Source organism: Austrofundulus limnaeus, unplaced genomic scaffold, assembly GCF_001266775.1.
Source record: "Austrofundulus limnaeus strain Quisiro unplaced genomic scaffold, Austrofundulus_limnaeus-1.0 Scaffold102, whole genome shotgun sequence".
NCBI classification, from domain to species: Eukaryota; Metazoa; Chordata; class Actinopteri; order Cyprinodontiformes; family Rivulidae; genus Austrofundulus; species Austrofundulus limnaeus.
The window spans coordinates 1,152,693-1,159,923 of record NW_013952504.1 but is presented as its reverse complement, the minus strand read 5'-3'; the positions used below and the strand labels follow the sequence as shown (position 1 = coordinate 1,159,923).

Below are 7,231 nucleotides of genomic sequence, written 5' to 3'. Positions count from 1 at the left end.
CACACACACACACACAAACACACACACACACACACACACACACACACACACACACACACACACACACACACACACACACACACACACACACACATCTTTCATAGCTGTGGAGACACACCATGCTGAGCTCCTGGGACACCCCTCCCATTGCAGCATACGTCACTGCATGGAGTTTCTTCCCCCCTACATTCGACAATGCAGGAATAAAGTGACACTCGTCACTCACCCAACATTATTTAGCCACATCTGTCCCGGTTAAAGCTCCACAGTTTTCATCAGTCAGATTCCTCAGTGCACAATGTCTGTTTAATCTCCTTTCATGAGTTTTTCACGGTTTAACTATCTTTATAAAACTCTCCTTCCTGGTAACAGTCGGCTCTGGAAGCGAGTCACTGATTTTTTTTCTTTTAACCCAGTGTCCGAGCGCTTTCAGTACAAACACGCCCACAAACTTCAGACCAATCACACATTACTGTCGTCAAAGGAGGGGGGGTAAACAGTTCTACCGGCGTGTTGTGCCAAAAGGGAGGCTGAGCAGACGCTGCGAAGCCCGGTGACGTAATTTTCATCATGAAACTGCAGCAACACTTGTTGACGTTGGTGGTGCGGAGGGAGTATGTTTCTGCCTGAAGTCCACAGTTCTCTCAGTCCTCCATGCTGCATCTTTAAGTATAGTTGTTTCTTTCCACAATTTTGTATATCTTTCAGTATATAGGCCACATAAACTGTGTGGCCCTGTGATGGACTTGTGACCCGTGGGTGTACCCCACCCTTTGCACCGTGACTGCTGGATATGGGCACCTGTGACCCCGTGATCCTGAATGGAGGAAGCGGGTATAGATAATGGATGGATGGTCGCATAAACATTATCAAATATATTTCTGATAAGTACATAAAAGTAAATTGAAGGTATACTCTCTCTCTGTCTTTTGTTTGTTTGTTTAAAATTAGTATACTTAAAGGATACTTGCATGTACTTCATTTTGGCAAGTCAGCTGTCAGACATTAGTCAATAAAAAATGTGTTTCTCACTGTCAGTTTAACAGATATAAAAGTAAAGTGTTAGGTGGTAGTAGCTGATTCATTTTCCATACATATTCTAAGCATAAACAGATCACGCAAGGTGTTGGTTTAACATATACTGTAAGGTGGTGAGAACATGCATTCCTTTAAGACCCATTACTTTAGTTACTCTTTGCTTTAAATAATAAAATATTTCCAGCTTTATTTTTTATTTGGTGTGGATAAATTATGAGAACAAACTTGTCCCAAACCAAAGATTTTAAGACTTAAGTACTGTTACGCAATATACTATACATATAAATAAAAAAATCCAAATTTTACTTTTTTCTTTTAAATCTTCTAAACATCTTAAATAGAGCTCTCCTGAATTTTTGGAGTAAATGTAATCAAATCTTAAAGTCACAGCTGGTTGTAACTTCTGCTGCTGTTACAAGCTGACAGAAGAAGCAGTTGCTGCTGGTAATAAAAACCTATGATCCTGGTATTTTCTAAGAAGTTTTTGTTGTTGTTGTTTTGTATTTGTGGTGTAACTTGCAATGAGATTAACCAATCTGTTTTTGTGTCCTGTTATTTACCTGCCACCTTTGCACAAGAGGTTAGTTTTCTCGTTCTGTCTGCATCTCACTCGGCTCGTGTCATCAGTGACACACAAAGCATATTTGTGGTTTCACCATTTAATTAAAGGAACAAAATGTTCAGACTGAATCATTGGTTGCACAGCACGTTATCAGAACTCTATTGGTTCTTTTTCACTTCTCTGCACTGAAGAGTCTTTTTATAAAACTCACTGCTTCTGCAATTATAATTTCTCCACTTTGCTAAAGACAAGAAACTGTTCAAAATTCACTCACTTCAGTCGAATTATTCTTTACAAAACAGAGTTATAATGTCCTCTCAACAAATTTCTTTTGTTTATGACTTCATATAGAAGGATGCAGCAGATTTGGCAGGTCCAGAAGAACAAGCCAGAGAAACGCCACAAATTTTAGAATCTCTCGCAAACATTCTCGACCCTCAACAAGTGATGATTGATTTTTGACATGTTCCAGGCTGGCTGTCCAAAATTCTGGCTTCCCGTAAAGTGTGTCCAATAAATCCAAGCCCCAAAAACCAAATTAATTCATTTAACATTTTTCAACCATGAAGCTGGAACGGTCACCAAGTTAAGTTGTTATAAACTTCAATTCCAAAAAGTTGGACGTTCTGTAAAACTTAAAGTCAGATTGCAATAGTTTGTAAACCTCGTAAACCTATATTTTATTTACAATGGAATATAATAAGCACATCAGATGTTTAAACTATGGTTTACTTCGTTATTAAGTGAATAAAATATGGGTTTATGAGATTTGCAAATCCTTACGTTCAGTTTATATTTGCATTTCACACAAAATCCCAGAACTGGGGTTGTATACACTATAATTCACACCTGACAACAGGATGTATGTAATATATTTACACAGAACAAAGTTAGAAATCGAAGCAAGTGCAAACAGCAGCAGTGTTGTCAATCTGTAGGGCTTCCAGCGCAGCCTGGGAGACTTACTGGAACAGCCATGTAATGTGAAATTAAAAACAATGTAGAATTAGATTTTACAAAAACAAATATCTGTGTCGAGTCCGACACCAGCATTTTGACAAGTACTAAAATGTCTCGATACTCAGAAGCGACAAGGCTGCCCTTTGTCACTGATTCTGTTCATAACTTTTATGGACAGAATTTCTAGGTGCAGCCAAGGTGTTGAGGAAATCTGTTTTGGTGACCTTAGGATCACATCTCTGCTTTCTGTGGATGATGTGGTCCTATTGGCTTCATCAGATCATGATCTCCAGCTCTCACTGGAGCGGTTCACAGTCGAGTGTGAAGCGGTCGGGATGAGGATCAGTGCCTCCAAATTGGAGACCATGGTCTTGAGCCGGAAAATGGTAGGCTGGCTTCTCTGGTTCGAGGAGGAGGTCCTGCCCCAAGTGGAGGAGTTTAAGTATCTCGGGGTCTTGTTCACGAATGAGTGAAGAATGCAGCGGGAGATCAACAGGTGGATTGGTGCTGCTTCTGCAGTGATGCGAACGTTGTACCGGTCTGTCGTGGTTGAAGCCGGAGCTGAGCCAGAAGGCTTCAACCAAGGGTTTTTTACTACCCTCATCTATGGTCACGAGCTTTGGGTAGTGACCAAAAGAAGGAGATCACGGATACAAGCGGCCAAAATGAGTTTCCTTCACAGGGTGTCTGGGCTCTCCTTTAGAGAGAAACTCAGTCATCCTGGAGGGACTCAGAGTAGACCTGCTGCTCCTCCACGTCGAGAGGAGCCAGTTGAGGTGGCTTGGGCATCTGGTAAGGATGCCTTCTGGACGCCTCTCTGGTGAGGTGTTCCGGGCACGTCCCACTGGGAAGAGACCCAGAGGAAGACCCAGGACACACTGGAGGGACTATGTTTCTTGGCTGGCCTGGGAACGCCTTGGGATTCCGCCAGAGGAGCTGGCCCAAGCGGCTGGGGAGAGGGAAGTCTGAGTCTCTCTGCTTAGGCTGCTGCCCCCGTGACCCAACCCTGGATAAGCAGCAGAAAACGGATGGATGGACGGAGCTAACTGTGCCTCTGCTGACAGATTATGTGAAACCCCTCTGCAGCCTGAGTCAGGGTCAAACACAGAGTTAGTGGTCTGTCAGAACAGCTCGCCCACACTGGACAACAATCCTTCCAGACTTTTTTCCTCCTGAATTGACATAAATATTGTTGTTTTTTTAACATTTCATGTTGAGGTAAATAAACATCAGTAGACCTGCATGTGACTTCCATGTCATGCTTACTTTCTGTAAAAGAATTTACTTTTATGACTTGATAGGCAAAATACTGAGATATGGGAAAATATTTGTCTTAATGTCTTGGTCTGACTATTAATGTGAGATAATGTAATTTTTAAGATCATAATGTCACAAAATTCTGTCTACTCTGGATTTTTTGGCCATTATTTATCAAATTATAATAAAATATAAATACCGTATTGTGGGGTGGGTAACTTGCACATCTGTGAAGGTATTTAAGGCTGAATGGTATAAACAGCTTATTTCAGGAAGACAATTGGAAAAGGGAATGGAATTTGGATCGAACGGCATGACGCATTGCATGCTGGGTAACGGCCGCCATGTTGTAATGCTAATTTGCTAACCAAAATACGACGCATTGCATGGTGGGTAGCGGCCACCCTGTTGAAGGACAACCATTTTCAAAACACAAAACACAATGGACCGAGACAAACTGAAGAGCAGTATTCTTTACCGCGACAAACTGAACAAAGATGCTATTATGATGCTACTAAGATGCCATTATGGTGCGTTCACACCGAACGCGATTTCAGCATCGGGAGCCTCAGGTTTACATACATAGTCTATGGTGGACGCGCTTCAATCAGCGTCGGGAAGGGCTGCGGTGCCTCAAGCGTGATTAGAGCAGCGTGATTTGAACGATCTGAGCGTTTGACGTGCTTGATGCGCAAATCGCTGAAGTTAGAAAATCTGAACTTTTGCAGCTCGACGCGCAGCGTCAACCAATCAGAGAGACTCCACTGTGTGACGTAGCAACATATTTCCCGACGGGACAGTTTACTGAATGATGTCCACTAACCTGAAACACATGGAGAGGAGCTCTTTAGCTGAAATCGAGTGCCTGCAGTCGGTGTCCTGACAGGAGATATCCTCATCAATGCGTGGCAGTGGCTCATCAGGCTGGACTCGGGACAAAAATAGTCCTGAAAGCGAGCTGTGAGCCTCTCCCTCAGCTCCTGGGTGATGAAACTCAGAATGTCTCTGATTTATCTGGTGAATTAATTATGAATTAATTATCTGATGAACGTGACATGCTCTTGCTCTCTGTAAATAAAGCAAAGCCACTTCCTCATCCGACATTAAACAGAGCCCGACAGAGGAGGGAGGGGCGGGGAGGCTCTTGCCGTGCAGCGCTTCAAGAGCTGTCCTGCGACTGACCTCAAAGTGCACAAGTGACCAACTTGAGCGTTGGCTGCGATTTTGAAGCTGAAATCGCGTTCGGTGTGAACGCTGCATTAGAGTCACACATCTTCCTCCACCTGCTGAGTGATAAAAAATGTTGTAACTTCATGCTCTCCCGCTGCTGTCCCCGGTGACAGCCGTCATGTGTGCCTCCAGTCCAAACTCTGCGATGCGGACCTTGCGGTTCAGAGTGTGTGATTGGTTAGAACTTTGTGGGTGTGTTTGTTCATGAGGAGAAAGGCAGCGCTGTGGAGCAGGACTCAGAGCAGGTCTTCCTTCTGTAGGTTATTTTGTTTTAAAAAATTTTGTTTGAAGCCTGTTAAAAGAGCTAGAAAAGCAGTTGGTTTGATCCTGTTGAATGTGAGCATGGAGCTGAAGCTAACCATTAACAAAAAAAAAAGCTTTTCCTTCGCAGACTCTTCACTTAACCCCACTGATCATTGAGTGAAACAAAAAACACAATATCCAGTCATCATTATTGTTTTATACTTTTATGAGCTGTGGGAGGGCAGAGGAAGTATCTAAGATAATTTATGGCCCGCTGCATCTTCAGCATGTTTATACTCAGTCAGGAAAAAGACGTCCAAAATGACACAATCACCGACCCGCTGTCTCACATCACGTTGAAGTGTACTTCACACTCCCTCCGACTGCCGAAATCGACTCGGATTGTCGCGGTTCCCGTCACGGTTTCATGATGAAAATTTCATTCTCATTCTCTGTCATTCTTTGTCACAACCCGACCGGCAGAACTTTTTACCCCCCTCCACATAAGAACTTATTGTGTGATTCGTCAGAAGTTCGTAGGCGTGTTTGTTTGTGTTGGGAGTGCTCGGATGTTGCATTCTGCTTCAACTACTCGGTTAAAAAATACAACTCATTTCCAGAAGTCGGCAGACATTTATAAAGATAGTCAAATCGTCAAAAACTTAGGGATGGAGATATAACAGACATTGTGCACAGAGGAATCTGACTGATAAAAACTGTGGAGCTTTAACCGAGACAGATTTGTGTACAAATAAAGTCAGGTGACGACCCAAGCTTACGCCACATTCTGTTTGTGTTACAGCAGCGTGGCTTGGTTGTAGAAAAGCGTGCAGGGACTGGCCTGTCTGCAGTCCAGACCAGTCTCCTTTTGAAAATGTGTGGAGCATTATGAAGCACAAAATGACAAGAGACGTTATTCATCAAGCATGAATGGTAAAGACTTCTGAAGCTTCTACAATTATGTCCTCAGTTCCCAGTCACTTATTGAGTGTTGTTAAAAGGAAAGGTGATGTAACACAGCGGTAAACATACACTGTCTCTGCTTTTTTTGGAACTTGCTGCAGGCATCAAATTCAAAACGAGTGAATTTTTGCAAAAAAGCAATAAAGATGATCAATTTGAACATAAAATATCTTGACTTTGTAGTGTATTCAATAGAATATAGGCTGAAAAAGATTTGCAAATCATCATATTCTGTTTTTAGTTAGTTTTTACACAATGTCCCAACTTCAGTGGAAATGGGGCTGTATTACATTAGAGATTTATCTGGATAGGTTTTTTTTCTTCTTCCTTTTTTAAAGAACCAAAACTAGAATAAGCCATAGTGACACAGGAGTAATGAGACTATTGTTTAAAATGTAAGGAGTAAAGGTAAAAACCTGGCATAAAATTTACTCCATTAAGGAAAGATAATCAAAATTTCTATGTAAGTAAAGTAACAAAGGGACTACAGATGAAAACTAGCCTTTATGGCTAATTCTGGCATTTTCTCTAACATGCACTGTTCTTTCTTAAATAAATAAACAACAAAAAAAGTATTTATACTTCATTACGAAGGCAATAAAAGTGGGACAGGTTGCTTTTGTTTTGCATCACGTCATGGAAGCTAAATGTGAAACAATGAACTGCTTTCATAATTACAAGTATTTATCTTTGTCAAGGAGTTTTAGCCTTACAAGTTCACCATCTGCATCCCTCTTCACCTCACTTTGCAGTGTGAAACATCTCACGGCGCGCTGCTGATTCCTGACATCTTCTCAGGCCTCAGCTCATGTGACAGCAGTCAGAGCTGCAGAGGGAACAAAGAAATACTGTCAGGGAAACACAATAAATGTTGAGAGGATGATGAACAACTGTCAACAAATAATGACAGTCGCTGTTAAAAACCCGAAGCAACTCGCTTGCCACAATCCCACCCCGAGGGGGGGCAGGGGGTGGGGG

The 7,231-nt window shown here is 42.1% G+C and overlaps 1 long non-coding RNA gene across 1 annotated transcript in view; it reads right to left on the bottom strand.

Moving 5' to 3' along the window:
- LOC106521095 (uncharacterized) overlaps positions 1-7,231 on the bottom strand; it is a 25,698-nt gene that overhangs the window by 3,215 nt on the left and 15,252 nt on the right. Inside the window, exon 2 of the long non-coding RNA XR_001310631.1 lies at positions 6,999-7,079. This is a non-coding gene — a long non-coding RNA (uncharacterized LOC106521095). The remainder of the gene's footprint in view (positions 1-6,998; positions 7,080-7,231) is intronic.